We start from the raw sequence: 15,935 nt of genomic DNA, 5'->3' as shown, positions 1-15,935 counted from the left end.
ATTTGGCACAAGGGCAAACGCAAAATTATCACATTCCCAAAAACAGATTCAGTCACAATGCCAGATGCAACACAGAAATAGTTCAGATCCAGAACATAGCCTTCCAGTGCCTATCTATTTCTGGGATAATCAGTACCATGGGGGAAAGGGAAATAGAAACACTATAAAGTTTATCTAAGGGACGGAAACACACCCAGCATTTGATGTGAGAAAAGAAAATGTGCAATTATCTAGCATGTGAACTGCAGGAATAGCCACAGACCCAGACTGGGATCAAGGTCTGTTGGGCTGAACTGACTGAGTGCACACAGAGAGGCTGAAGGGAAAATGCCCTCTCATCATCTGCTCTGACAGCTTCTGAACAGATCATTTAGGGTTTACCCCAAACTCAGAAATTAGTGAAAAGCCCCCTATAATGCATAAACCAAAATTCAGCAAACATTTTCATGTTTTACCATCTTCCTCCAAAGTACATCACAGAAAATAAGAGGCTACAGCCTCAACTGGTATAAAAATGTATCGAGCTCAGGTGAAATATTCCCATTTGCTAACATTGGAGAATTAGGTTGCTAAAACTTGTTAATCTGCTCCAAAGATGTTGGAAGTTAGAAATAAAGTGTCTTGCTAGAGTTTTAGGCAAAGGCTGCAAGAGAGAAGAGTTTGCACTTCACATAAAAAAAAGAACTGAGCCAGAGAGAGGGGGAAAGGACTGGAGAAAAATACAGACAGACCAAGATTTCGAATGGTTGAAGACTTTCATGTGCCATTCCTAAAAACCTCAGCCTAAAGAAGACTAGACTGTCCATGTGTGAATCAGTAAAGATTCACTACTGGGATCAGCAGTGGGGAAATTGATAACAAACCTGAGAATCAACACAGCTGGTACCAACTCCTGGCTCTGCCAGCTGGCATTAAGTAAAATTCACTGCCTCTGTTTTTCACATCCCAGCCCAAGCTGCCTTGACTCTACAGCATGACAACCTCTTTGAAAAAGGAATTGACTCCCATTCTGGTTGGGACAGCTCCTACCTAAATTTAGATACCCATAACATAGATGTAAGTCCAGCTTCCCTTGCAGTTCAAGAATAGAAAGAGACTTTCTCAGGAGATCTGCTTTTGGTGACTGTTTCATGATATCCCACTCTCAACAGAAGCTGTATTTTCTGTACTGTTTTCATTGCCTGTAGCTCTGATATAGGCACCCACACTGTAAACTTCAACTCTTGGCCACCTAAATCCCAGCCTGTGTGTCTCTGTCTCTGCTCCAAGGAGCCCAGATTTCACTCAGGACTCCAGCATATACATCAATAACACAAGTTATGTTAAATACATTTGAGCACATTGAGACACTAGGCTCACAGCCACCAGTTATTTAGGGACTCACCTCCTAACTTGTACCATAGCTAGGAAACCACTGGGAGTCAGGGACATAAATGCCTCTGTGGATCAAGATCCAAATTCCAGACTTACTGGAAGTGGAAGGGCAATGACCTTTACTCACCTTCCAAGGGCTTCAGCAGAGTTGTTGTGGTTTCATACTCCCTCTAACATCCACTGCTGCTGATCTGCTGACCTCAGGGGTCCTGGGATGCAGCCCACACTTGGGGCAGGATGACAATTGGTCTGTTTCTTGTTCCCAAGAACCAGCCTATAATCAGAAACTGGCAAACCTCAGGAAATTTGGTGTGCCATCCAAAAAGTTCACATGAAAACATTAGGGACAGGAACTGGGATCCAAATGTGCTGAGAGTAAACAGGGCTTCTTACCACGGCAGGGCAGAAAGTGCTGGTAACAATAGGCATTTTGTGGTGTTTCACTTTGAGCCCCAACTGGAGCCAAGGAGCACACACCATCTGCAGATATATTTTAGACTGCAATTAACCTTTTTTTTCCTACATACCGGAGTGGAAAAAAAAAAAAAAAAAGGCTGGGAAAAGGCTCTGGATTGTCACTTGCATCTATTCAGATATAGCTAGCCAGTCACTAATGACAACCTACATTGAGACATGTCCAAAACACAAACCAGCCCTTTGATGGAGGTTTATAAAAGTCTGAATAATAGGGGGTTGGTTTTTTTTTCCTTCTCCTCTTCTTTCTTTTCCCGTCAGTTCTTCAGGGTCCCCAGATCAGAAGTAGGAGTGCCAAAATACGAGGGGAACTGCCCATCCTGCCAGGTTCCCTCAAAGCAATGAATACTGCTATTCTTTATGTCCCACATCTTTCATCAAGGCCTCTGCTTGCTTTAATTCCTCACTATCCAACAGGGGCTGTGAGCACAAGCACCTCCCTGGTGATCATGTTAGTCTGGCATGGGCAAACTTCTAACAGGTAGCAACTAGTAAAACTGGATTAAACATCAGCTTGCAGGGCACACAACCCTTCTTGTGCAGCTGACCTGACATCTTGGGGAAATTTAAGCCCTTCAGATCTGCTCTGAAGAGGGACCTGTATGTCCAATGAGCTGCTGAAATATTTCTGTCTAGATACAGTAATCTAATTTAATTTGCCCTACAAACTTGCCTCTTGACACCTACACTACCACATCTCAAACTCCCAGCACGTAGAGACTTTGATTTTGGACCTTGAAAGCTGTTGAGGCACTGCAGGTTGGGACACTCTGTTGTATGCAGACATGGTTTCTTGTCTCTCCCACCAGATCTTCAGTCCAGTGAGAGAGACACCAGCACGTGTCTAGAAATATTCAAGGATTTCTTGTTTTGCTTTTCATAGTTGCACTCACATTTTGATGCAGGTACAATTCAGAGAAACACAGAATTGCCACATTTTATGAGAGGGCCCTGGATGTGAGGGGAGCACCAAAGTTGTGCTCCTGATGATGGATCCATAAGTCCCCCCCCCTCTGAAGTCAGAGGAAGCCAAAAGCTTCTTTCAAGAAAGACACCAAAACGCTAATGTAAGTTTGTCTTCTTCTCCTTATACCCTCTTCCTGAGTAAGTTTGTCTTCTTCTCCTTATACCCTCTTCCTGAGTACGAGTAGGAAGAGCAAAACAGAAAGCCTCTACTGTTTCTGGATATTTCTGTTTTAAACCTTTCCACTACACTAGCTAGGAAATGCTGCAAAGCTGCACTAGCTACTCAGAGCTAATTGAGCCACTGAGTGCAGGACAGTTCATTGAACCAGGCTGAGCCAAGCAACCAATTACATTCTGCATGACCTACTGAAGAGTCTTTTCATCTCTATCATTTTAATTCCACTCTTCCTTTTAATTAAACAGTTTATTTTCCAGGATAAAGAGGAAATCCAAAATGCCATTACTTGGGAATTTTTAAGTAATTATTGTCTTGCAAAGTCTATCCCTGGACCCTCAAGGATTTACAATAACTCAATACTAACTAATGAATGTTTGTAGACCCCTTTGTAGAACAAATGTAGGTTTGTAGGAAGGTCCTATGGAACTGAAGGAAGGCTACATCTATGCCAGATTATTTTAAATCAATAGTAAGTGGGCTTCAGCAGGATCAGGATTAATCCTGCTGGGTTTTTTCCTAAAAGTAGGGAGTTTTTCTCCTCCAGTTTTCCATGGATGTCAATATCTCATCAAAGATATGTTATCTCAGCAGTTAAAATGGCATTTGGGTAGTCACAATTAATAAGAATAACACAAATAATTCTGATAGACATCAAATTACTCACAGACTCATAAAAACAACTTTGCACCAGCCAGGTTAAGACTCAGAAATATTGTCCATCCAGCAGACATTCATTGATTCTGATAAACAGGAAAAATGTGCCTTCTCATCCCATCATGATCTGGGTACAGGCCATAAGCTCAGACAAGAAGAGCTTTGGCATAAAAGCACACAGGAGTCCTGACAATTCAATGAGAGGATTTCCCTTCCAATCTCTGTTGCTTCTGTGTCTGTTGCTTTTTCTCCTCGCTTATATTTAGCACGCTTAAAAGAACTGCAGAATAAGCTTTATTTATACCCACAAAATAAACCCAGAGGCTGTCAAAGAGCTGATGAAGAAAACTGTGCAAGGGTGCAAAGGCAGCAGATCTCCTTGAACACTGTGAAACAAAATCAAGACTCAATAAGTTTTTTGGGAACAAGTGATGCATGGTATGAATGAACTCCAAAGAAAGAGTACAGTGGAAGATCTATGTATTAGTTTCTTATGATTTTCTGGTGAAACACCAGAACAGATCACCTCAGAAGTAGATGATGCCCCATCCCTGAAAATATTCAAGGTCAGGTTGGACGGGGCTCTGAGCAATATGACATAGTTGAAGGTGCCTCTGCTCATTGCAAGGGAATTGGACCAGATGACCTTTAAAGGTCCCTACTATCCCAACGTGTTCTATGATTCTGTGCAGACAAGATCTAAATCTGTTCCCACAGATCTCCATGGCAGATCTCACAGCTAACGCTGTCAGTGCTTCACTGCCTTTCTATTATTCCCAGCGTCCAAATGGCTTTTCTCCTGTAATTTATGTTCATTGCTTCCTGTCTTAACTTCATATATAGGAAATGTATAATTAAGAAACCAAAACTTGAGGTCTTCATAGTTCTGAATTCTGGAGTGTCAGCCAGCCTAGATCTGATTTTTTGGGTTTTTTTGTTAGCCACAAGTCAAGCTAAACATGGGATCTAAATGTCTCTACTTGCCCTCAAGGGAATGCAGACCTGGAATCTCAGGCTACGAGCAAGCAGTCAAGCAACAGAGCAAGCCTTACTTCTCTTTATTCTCACAGGAACCACTGTGGAAACTTAATTGCACCTTTGATTTTATATTGCCTAAGAGAAGAAGAAATATGGACTGGCTCAGCAGTAAATAGCTTCGGAGGAATATTGCTGGACTATGGAGCAAAGTCATGAGAAAATATAACCCAGGACTTGAAGCGAGGGATTGCTCACAGGAGGGAGGAAAGGTGGGCAGAAGAGGAGATGAAGACTCCTCTGTGAGGCCTGGGACTTTTCCCAACTCAGCCAGAACACCCATTCGGCAAATATTTCAGGGCCTCAGAAAATGTGGGATGATATTGGCTTAGCCTTCCAGAAACAGAGCTCAAGCAAGAGGTGGGGAAGAGAGGCTCCTGCTCTGTTCGGTTTTGCCTCTTGTAGTTACCTGGCAGAGTTCTGGCCTGATCCTTCTTAGTCTGTTCTATGATTTGGATAATGCTCCTTGGATAATGACAACAAATGACATTTTTATAATATTCCTTATTTTATCTTCTTTCAAAGGTCTCTTACAGAAATCTACCTTTTTGCTGCTTCACTGGTTTAACTCCTCTGTGAACTCTGAATCCCCAAATTATGAAACTGTAGACAACACAAGAGGAAGGTTATGAACCAGTGGTATTTTGGCTGCCCCAGCAGACATGCTTTTGGACCAGTAGCTAATCCTCTTAATAATTTCTCACCACTTCATCTACTGGTGCGAGCAGAGTGTCTGTCTGATCCCTGTAGCAGGATCTCTCAGGCTGTGCACTTCAGAGAGCTCGTAAAAACACAGGGGTTTAACATTCTTAAATCCCCCCTAGATGAAAAGAGAACGAGAGAGACATCCATGTCACCACCAAGCCCATCTATTTTGACTGAGACGAGAGCAGTGGCTGTGATGCTTGAGCGCTCATCAGTGCCTGTCCGAGGAGGGTTAGTAATGATTTCTAACTCATGTAAAAACATTATTCATCTGTTTTGGTGATTGAAGCCCAGCACAGGGGTCAAGGAGAAGGTTTGCTTTGGTTGTGCAATCCAAATCTCTCAACTTTCCCCTTACTATATTTCATCCTCCAAGTAGGAGAAGCTCCTTCAGGAATGTGATTAGACTTGAAATGGGGACAATGGCCCCAGGGCTGCAAGTCTGAGGCTGCGTTGGTCAGGTGGGGTGGGCTCACTCAGCTCTTGGGTTGAAGTCTGCAACATGGAGCATCATTCACTGAGCCCAGGCACAGCACGAGTCCCAGCTTGACTTCAGTGCACATCCAGGCTGGGAGAAGTGAATCAGGAGGGTTTGGAAAGGACTAAGTTGATAGAAGTAAGGATAGAATCATCTCTCCACCTCTGTTTACAAATGTTGCCATTTCAGTTGATTAATCAGGTACCAAAGTATCTCTCTGGTGTTTACTCCTCCCTTGCCATCACCCTGGACTCAAGTTTATAAATTGCATCAGCCAATTTTTCCCTCCAACTCCTACCAGGTCTGCTAATGTCGGCAAGATGTCACACCCTTCCACCAGGGTCTCAGGTATCTCCTCTGGAAGAAGGGACAGGACTCTGGGCAGGCATCACTCACTAATTTATTGATTCCTCAGTTTCATTCTTGCTTTGAAACTCCCACCCACAAAAGTAGTTTGGACAGTATGCAGATGGGGTTTATTTCACAGTGTCCCAGCAGCTGCCTCTCTATCTGCCTGGCCAATGGTGATAGGCAATTTGGAGTGCTTATTACCCAGCGTTTCTGCCCCAGCTGAGAAGCTGCTATGATGGTAAAGCTGCGTCCTGTGACTGGACAGTATGAACATGACCCTTCATCAACACTGTCTGGAAGCTGTGATGTTCCCTTCAGCCTCTGAAATAGGAAAGAAATTTTTGAGCTTCTCTACAGTGGTCTGCATACCAACCCCCTTCACTCCCAGGGCAGTAAAACAGAGCAATCTGCACCTTTCACCTCAGCCGTCTGCTTTTCATTTTCTCCTTTAATCGCAAGCAGATTTCAGCTATCAAGTGTGAAAGTTTAGCAGACCCAGAGACCCCTGCAGAGGAGGAGATCCAAGCTCAATGCGAAATTCATTTTGTGCCTGCTGATATACCTGATCCCTGTTTTGAAAAAGGGGATTTGCTGAATGTTTTACCCCCATAGAGAGAAAGAAAGAGGGAAGATTTACACTCTCAGGAAGGTAGTTAAGCAAATACCAGCAGTACTATAGACAGTCTCCCCCTGCTTCAGGAACAAAACCCACCTTCTCTGTGATAAAAAGAAACACAAACCACAAAGAAAAACGTGCATGGTGACTGATTCACCCAGCTCAGTGCCAGCTGACCTCTGCTCATTCTCCTACGTGTTCTGCATTTGCACAGCTCCTCGCACTCTGAAAAAATATCAGCTTCACTCCAGCTCCTACAGGATGAGTCCCAACGGCCTAAAGCCCACCAGCAGGAGAAGGTGAGGGAGAAACAGGGATGCATGCTAACTGCAGGGGCAGGCATGCTCCAGGTGTGCATTCACATGGAGATTTCTCACAGGGGGATCTGTGAAGGTGGGAAGTGTCTCCAGCTGGTGGATAGTCAGTGCAACCTTTAAAAGGCAGTGGGTGGCTTCTCAAAGCCAAATCTAACACAAGAAATGATGCAGAGCCCAGTAGGAACAACTTCCCCAGGTGAGACAGTCTCTCCTGGGGTTGTTTTCTTCACCCCATGGACTGTTCAGTCTACCAGGTTGGAGTAGGGTGAGGTGTACATGGAGGGACAGGTCTTCTCTGAATCATGCACCAGAGCACATCAGGGAAGCTAATGAAGCAAGGAGAAAATTCCTCAGTGCCTGAGGGAGGGAGGAACAGATATATTAAATGCCTTTTTTTTTTTTTCAAAATTTTCTTTCGCAGCCATCAGTGTCAGCTTTGCTTTCTGCACTCTTATTTATCTTAGTGAGTTTATACAGCTCCAAACACTGTTCAGCTAAGCTTGTCCATACACAGGGGAGGAAACCACATTGTCAGGGCCATGCATTTGAGCACAACCCTTGACACTCACACCCTGTGTCCGTGAGAGTGGGGGGAGCAGAGGGGCCATCCTCCTGGGAAAGGCTTATGTGAGCAAGACTTCGGGGACTCACCGTTCACCTCCCAACCACCTGGTTCCCTTAGGAAAATCTCACAGACAGCAATAGCTGCTGCTACTACTTGTTTTGTCTCACCGTGCCTGGCAGCATCCCACACATTCACCTTTTGAAGTATGTTCCCAAGGCTGTGTTGGCCATATCAGTCGTCCCCCACCCCTGAACTCTTTGAATTTGCTGGCGAGTTTTTCATGCTCAGCATACCAATATCTCACCACTTGCATCCAGCTAAAAAGCCACCTCTCCATTCATCTTATTCTTGTAATGTGTATGTTGTTCTGATGCTTAAACTATTCACTATTTTCGTGTCTGACAAGCACAGTGAAATTCAAATTGCAGCAGTCTCAAGAAAATCATGAAAACAAATCTCCAGTATCTTTGTGATTTCTAATCATCTCCTCTGCAATGTGTCCCTCCTCTGAACCATTAGTTAGCATTACCTCTCCAGAAGTCAATCAAGATTAGGGTCTGAATTTTGCACAGAAGAGCAACTAGTTCTTGGGTACTGAATAAAAAAATATGGGAAAAAAAGTGAAGTGACTTGAAAGGGATTTGGCACAGCCACTTTTCTCACTGGCTGGACCATGGCAGCAATGAGCTCAGGATGTGTGTGAAGGTGCTGTCAGAAGACACAAGATCAGTCATTGATCAGATCTGCCCTCCTGACCCTACCACACCTGAGCTGGGGGTGAAATCTACCCATGCACACAGAATTTCAGAGTAGCTTAATTATTCTATGGAGAAGTTTTAATTATTTTGTGCTTACTACAGCATTAAGGCACTTTCGTACCATAATATTGACAGCATGGCTACTGTGGGACTGTAGCACATGTTGTATTAAAATAACACCACACAATGCATTTTAATGGAGATCAAGGGTGAAAAAAGTCTTAACAGTTTGGTATGTCTGTGCCTCAAGTTATTTTGCCATGCAGTGAAATAATCCCACGACTCAATATTTTTTGCTGCCCGACATTTCCTACAGTTAACTGCTCCTGAGAAGAGAAAGGAGTTGAAACAGGCAGGTATAAACTAATCCAAGGTGTAGACAAGAAGGACTATTCTAGGAAGCTGAAGTGGCAATGGGGAGGGGGGCTTTTATACTGAATTTGCTGTCCTGGCTAATAAAAGAGCTGAGGCCTCATGTCAGTTGTTGTCAAACTTGCACTGGCCCTGTGTGATGTGCACTTCCCAAACCAGCACACAATGGCATTCATAGAAACTGTGTTGGTTTGCTTTTCTGCAGAGACAAGACAAATGGCTTGTCTGCAACTGAACAGCTTTGTTGCCTGCTGACACGATTGTCCTGAGGGGACACTGCTGCAACCACTTCAGGAAAACAGACTGCAGTTTGCTGGGGAGGGAGGATGCTGTTGAGATCTAGAGATCTGAATGGTAGGCATCACCATGAGCCACGCACTCCTGTGCTACCAGCAGAGGCTCTGGCTTGCAGAAGGTGTTGCCCCTCCAAAAAAGACTCTCTGATTTGTCTCCCGGACTTGGACACATCACTTTCCCAGCTTCTCCCCTAAACAACTTGTCTTTGCAATGGTCAGTTTGTCGGCAGCAACAGACACCTGAGGAGTGGCTGACCCCTGTCAGTCTGCAGAGCAGGGCTCACAGGTAGCTCTGCCTTCTGGAGCCACCCCAGATCCTGCAGAGGGACTACGCCCAAAATCACTTGCTCAGATTACCACAATATTGACACACTAATCCCAAATTAGATACACAGGAAACACAGCAATTTTCAAGAGTATCTCTGTGTGGGGGTGGATTCAAAGTCACTTGTGAATGTCACCTCTCTGGACCTGTGCTGGTGTGGAGCCACAGCCTCACCAAACAGACAAAGAGCCTTAAGTTCGTGTCCCTATGTGTCTCCCTATGCTAATCCTGTTGTAAATATTGTGCTTATACCTTGCAGCTATTATGAATTTGGGACTTTGTTCTTATATGTAATATTTTCCTTTCAAAGGGCAAACAGAATAAGCAGGTTTCTAGTGAGCTGGAAATGCTAGGGAATACTTTGTACTCCAGTGTTGAGTGAGTTGAGTGCCAACCATCCTAAACTGCTCCCTTGGCTCTGGGTTGGGAAACACTGGTACTGAACAGGTCTAATGCTGGAAGAGTGGCAAAAGCAGGGAAACCATGTGGCATCAATCCACCTTGATACAACAGACACCCCCAGACTTCATAGGACAACCTGCAAACTCCAAACACGGCAAAGATGCAGAAGTTTAAGCAGGATATCAAGAGATGGAAATGCAATGCCAGAAACCTCCTCACTCATGTGGCTGTTCAGTAAAGATGTAATCAGCAGCTCAGAGCATCTTGTGTATGTAGCCAGAAGCAGCCAAGATTCAGCTGTCAGATAGTCACACACTGCCAGTCATGGCCATGACATGCCTGTGTTACACACTCTGCTATTTGCTGTACAGAGTAAAAGGAGTACTGATCTTGCTGCTGAGTTTCAGAGAGGTTAATGGTCCTTGGCTGATGGGAAAGGTATATTCTGGAGAAAATGGTCATATCACAACTTACAAATATTTGTTGACACTGAAGCAGAACAAAAATTAAAGTTTGGACCTCAAACTAGGAGTCTCAAGAGGCAGATAGAGTAAGCCTGCCAAAAATGCCAGTTGCTTGTAAAGCCCCAGTCTGGTGTTAAACTCTAGCCAAACAAGGTAGCAATACACCTACCAGCCATCGTCACTGGAGCTGGGGATCAGGGAGGAGAAGGAAGAGGCCCACAGAAGAGTGCCAGGGCTGGCGAGCACCTTACTGGCCAAAGGCAGCCTTCCCCCTCAGACCTCACTGAATGTGAATTCTGCCTTGTGCAAGGCTTGAAATCTGAATGTTTCCTGACATCCCACGCTCCTATTAAAAATAAAACCCAAAGGTTTCCAACAAAGCAGCATATTTTATATACTCCAGGAAGAAAATGAATTAAAAATGCGTATCTTTGTTTCTTCCTGACAATATCACATTGATTCAAAGCAGTGAGCAAACCAGAGCAACAATCAGCACTCTGCAAAGAGGTGCCTATAGCCACACAAGGAGGAGGTTTTGTTCCCCACCCTTGGACTATGCTCACTAATAATCTGGATTTCCATATGCATCTCCCTCCTCACCATGGGGAAATCTCAAGGCCTATTTGAGTGCAATGGCTCTTGAAGGGAGTAAGCTCTTTAAACCATCCCTGGCACTGTGGAAAAATCAGGAAACTTTAATTAGGGGAGCAAAAACAGAAAACCACCCACAAGGCATTTTTTTATTTACTTTTGCTAAGTGCAGAAATGAACTTCACAGGAATTTCGTCCCACAGGAATTTCCAATATTTTAGTATTTGTTTCCGTTGAGACTGGGGATGAAATGTTGAAATATCAAAGCATTTCCATAGAATGAAGTGTTCTGGGAAGCAGTATTTTGTACGTCACTTTGACGCGTTTCAGACTTGAACTTGCACCTGGCCGAGCTGCTGAGCGGCCGCTGTGCGGGCGCCTCGCGGCACCAGGCTCCTTTATAGATCAGGCTCAGAACACCCAGGACTTCCCTCCCAAAATACATCACCAAGTCCCACAACACCACACAGAAATGCAACAAGGAGGGAGGCAGTAGTTCACCACGGAATTCACAGTCCAGCCAATGCCTTGGGCTGCATGAGAGGAGGGGCCATCAGATCTCCATCCTGTGTGAGCTGAGCGTGCATAAATGCCAGACACAGCTGAGCCCAACTGTTCCATTCCAGTGTTGCTGGCTTTGTTTATTTTCTAGAATAAAAGATGGACAATTTTCAGCCAGCTGTAAGAGTGTATTGGTCTGTCAGCACTCCAGAGACATCCCCACCTCCCACTGCACAGCAGAACTGCACCCCTGTTGTCTTCTCCATGACGCAGATGGGCAGGAGAGAAGGGTTGTAGTGTCCAGTGCTGGGGACACCTGTTCACACTAGCATGTCCTTGGCCTGGATCTGGGGGTGGATAGGTCCATCTATTCCCTCCAACACCATCCTCAAGAGATCAAGCTCTCACACTGAATCTTCTGTCCGCCTTTTATGGTCATTTGCCCCAGACCTGCCCCAAGAGTTTTCCAGAGGAGATAAAGGTCAGGGAGCAGAGCATCAAGTAGGGCCATTAGGAAGGAAGTCATCTTTGGAGGAAAGGGGAAAAAACCTTGTTCTCAACACAGCTGTAACAAAAATTCCCAGCAGTACAAGGTCCCTTATGCCTTTTTTGTGTTGGCCACTCTCAGCATCAGGTTTCACATCACCTGTCAGAACAGGATGGTGGAACCGATTGTGAGTTTTAATTTTTCAAACTAAAACTGGCCCAAGAACTGCTACTGTACATTTTCCACTTTTGATAGTTTCTCATATATTGTTTTGTGCTTTCCAACCATTGCCTTTCTGGGAATTCAGGTGATGTGTGGCTTTTGAAGGCATTTCCTTTCCTAACTTCATTTTTCCAGACATTTTTGGTATCAAGAAAAATAAGTCCCACTCCACACACACACTTTTTCATTGAAACCTCAATTTCTCCTGGAGCAAGCATGGATCAGGAACTAGCCAGGACCACACACAGCTCTTCTAATATCCCAGCCTGATGAACAAGAAGGGAATGGAGGAGGCAACCAGCACACTGTACAGAAAGGAAGGAGATGAAATCCAGCCATTAATAGGAATAGACCATGAAGCCCTTGTTCAGATCAAAAAAATCTGTGGACATCAGTGGATGTTTTGATGGAGTAAGGACAGAGGGACATGATCTGAATCCTAGAACTGTGCATGAGCCACGTTTTGGACAGGCTGGCATTCTCATTGCTTTCTCTCAGATCCCGTGCAGGTCTTTCCATGGGCCAAAGTCTTATGGGCAGCCAGGGCCAAAGGTGGGCTCCTCTGCCAGCTCAAGCCCAAGGCTGGTCCCAACCCCTTGCAGAACTCCTGGTGGGGCAGGGGGCTGTCCCTGGGGTAGAAATCAGTAAGTGTTGCATTCCTGTGTGTTTCCCGGCAGGCTGAGCAATCACTTCCTGCTGAGTTAGGGTCACAACCATTCATTTACAGTGGACTCACCTTGTGATGTACCAGAAGCCTTGATTTCCACCAGAACTCATAAGTCACTACATCACAGGCTGGGAGGATGCACGTCAACAAGGGCTGGAAACAATGCCTTGGACAGAGCTGTTGCAGAAAGGGATTGTTTTGTGCCAAAAGCAGATCTTCACCCAGCAAAAGTTGTTGCCAGCAAATGCAGTTCCTTGCTGAATCCCACAGCCCTCTTGCAGTATCTTATTTACTTTGAGACAAGTCTTGCTCTTCCCAGTATTTTCAGGGTGTAGGGAGGTTTTTGATACACAGTCTTCATGGGCACAAATATATCATGCTTTTTATGGGCTTAATGAACAAAGAGGGTTTGTTATGTGTTCCATCAGATCATTTCTACCAAGTTATGACACATTCTCAGGTCCAAACAGTTGAAGATTTTACTTATTTAAAGACTGGGGAAGATGTCTGTTGGAGCAAATATCAGCTGATAAAAATTTAGAGGAGGCCTTTATCTCCCGTACTACTAAACTGGTTCAAACCAGATCAGACTTCTTTGGATACCATGGTGGCAAGCCCAAGCTGCTACAAGAACCGAGAGTGTTCATAAGAGCAGTTTCATTTGATCACATCTAAATCCTAGAAATACTGTAACCTGACCAGAAGGCACCTGACTTGTTGGTGGGGTAGGTTCAACTGGTCTCACTGCTGTGTTGTCGGCCATTCAGATGCCTGATCCCATGTCAGCCCAAGACTTCAACTCTTTTCCCTTGTTGCAGTGCCAAGAACACTCAGTCCCCTGTGCTGAAAAAGGCTGAAGCATGTGCCTTTTTTTCCAGCCAAGCATCAAGGAAATCACGAATTCTCAACCTTTCAGTGACCTTTAAATAATACACAACTTATCTAACTTAGGACAGATCCTGCTCTTTTGCATCTTCAAATCCATCCTACAGCTGCCCGGTGGGAATTGATGGGGAGTCACTCCATGTGGGGAGTAATTTGCTGGTGACAGGGCAATAGAATTCACTACTTTCCGCTCCTGCAGTAGCACCAAAAAAAAATGTATTTGCACTATCAGGTTCTAGGTTTTAGGGTCAAAAAACCTCTTGTTTTGCTTGAGACACAGGGAGTGAGCAAAGACATGAGAGTCAAACAATGCTTCTCAAAGTATGTGATTCCTCGGGAATGTAGGAACAAGAATTTCCAGATGCAAAGTGCTGTCACAAACTCCAATACAAAATGTCCAAACACACTTACAGGCAGGGACAACTGCAGTCTGAGCCACCCTGTCTGCTGACTGCTGGCCCCAGCTTTAAGTGGTGGTCCCCTTTGGTACCCAATCATGCAGAGAAGGGTACCATGTTGGCTGACAAATGAGGTAAAAGCACTCTTGTGATCTGTTCCATATTTACACTTTCCCAGCATAATTTTACCTCTCACCTTTTTCACTCTCACCCTAACTAATTTGTTTTCTACACAGTTGTTTCCTACTTCTGCTCCTGGACCTTACCATAGCCTCTCCTCCAGTGATGCTGAGTGCCTTATTCGATGCTGAGTGCTAAATGAATTCTTTCTCTGGAGACCTACATGACACTAGAAAAAATATGTACTCATATTGTTTTTGAGGATTGCCACTTTCTCATATGTGCTGGCTCCACAACCATAGGAAAGGTCAGCCTGGAACAAGGAACACCTTGTTTGCAGAGGCAGCGCTGGGAAGGACGAAGAGGTAAAGGACTGGGGAGACCTCACAGAAATGCTGTCTGATGGTTAAAGGCGGCACCAATACCTTACAGCAGCAACTTCCACAGGTAGTATTCTTAAGAAAACTGTTTCCAATGCATTCATCAGCTCTGCGTTCAGATCTGTTAAAGATGGCCAGAGTATTACAGCTGATCAGAACAGAACATTCTCCAACAACTTTAAAAGTGGAGCCCTTTGACTCAAATATCTCTTTATCTTTTGTGTCTTCCTATATAATCTACAAAGCTGCAAGTCAGTGCACAAGAGCATCTCCTCACAGGTGGGTTTGCTCTCTCTTCCTCTTCGATAATGAAAATAAAAAAAATAAATTCCCAGCCCAGGCACAGAAGCACCAGAACTAATTTTCCGGCAGATGTAAGAGACCGTCAACTAATGTAGGAAATTAAATGTTTAAGGAAATTATAGAACGAAAATATAAACTGTTGAATGGGAGCCAAGAAATACAAATTCCATCATTTATCAAAAAAACTCCAAAATGAGCCTGAAACGGTGTGGGGACAGCTGAATGAAAGGCTATATTCAGGCAGCAGCACTGTTTAGCTTACTTTTTGGACCTTTTCCCTTTATTGATGCTGTTGGGAGGCTCTCGTTCCAAAACCTCTAATGCTGTGTTCTAGGATGAGTTACTAAAAGCAGCCATTCTTCCACATATGAAAACATTCGATTATTTGCATGTTCGGTGTCTTTAATGCCTCTTTTGTGCCTCTGTTTTTTGTGGGGGGAGGCAGATGAGGGATCTTGGATTTCAGCAGTATTCTGATATAAACTTCCTCTAAGAGAGGGAAGGCAAAGAAGAAAAAGTCTCTACAAGCCTGAAATGGAGTTGAGGCAGGCTGGCTTTCTTGATTTACTTGAAGGATCTGATGAAGGTGTTTATTCAGGACTTGTGGAGTGCTGCCAGCCCTTAAGTAAAGACTCAGCTCTGAAGTTTCAGCATTACCTAGCATTCCTTGAGCCATGTGACACAAAACACCCGATCTGAACCATCCCAAACTGTTGCTGTAGTGGTACAAACATCAGCACTGCACACAGGACAGATGAAGGGCTCAGGAAGATGCTCCATAAGCATCTCCACACAGAAAGGGGTGAGGGTATGCACTGCTAGGCATGGATTTTGGGACAGAAAACCTCCTGGCAGCTCACAGCAGACAAGTGTAAGCTTCTGTGTGGTCATCTTGGCCCTTTTTTGCATGGGCTAGAAGGTTACAGGAAAGCTGGAGGCACCTGGCCAGCCACAGACATGTTACCAACATTAGGAAATACTTTAAATACCGTCCAACTGACCTGTGAAACTCGCTGCTACAGGTCATTCCCAAGATTCTGGGAATAAGCAG

This window comes from Chiroxiphia lanceolata, chromosome 4 (assembly GCF_009829145.1).
Source record: "Chiroxiphia lanceolata isolate bChiLan1 chromosome 4, bChiLan1.pri, whole genome shotgun sequence".
NCBI lineage: Eukaryota > Metazoa > Chordata > Aves > Passeriformes > Pipridae > Chiroxiphia > Chiroxiphia lanceolata.
The sequence above is the reverse complement of the archived record's forward strand: the minus strand, read 5'-3'. Positions refer to the sequence as shown.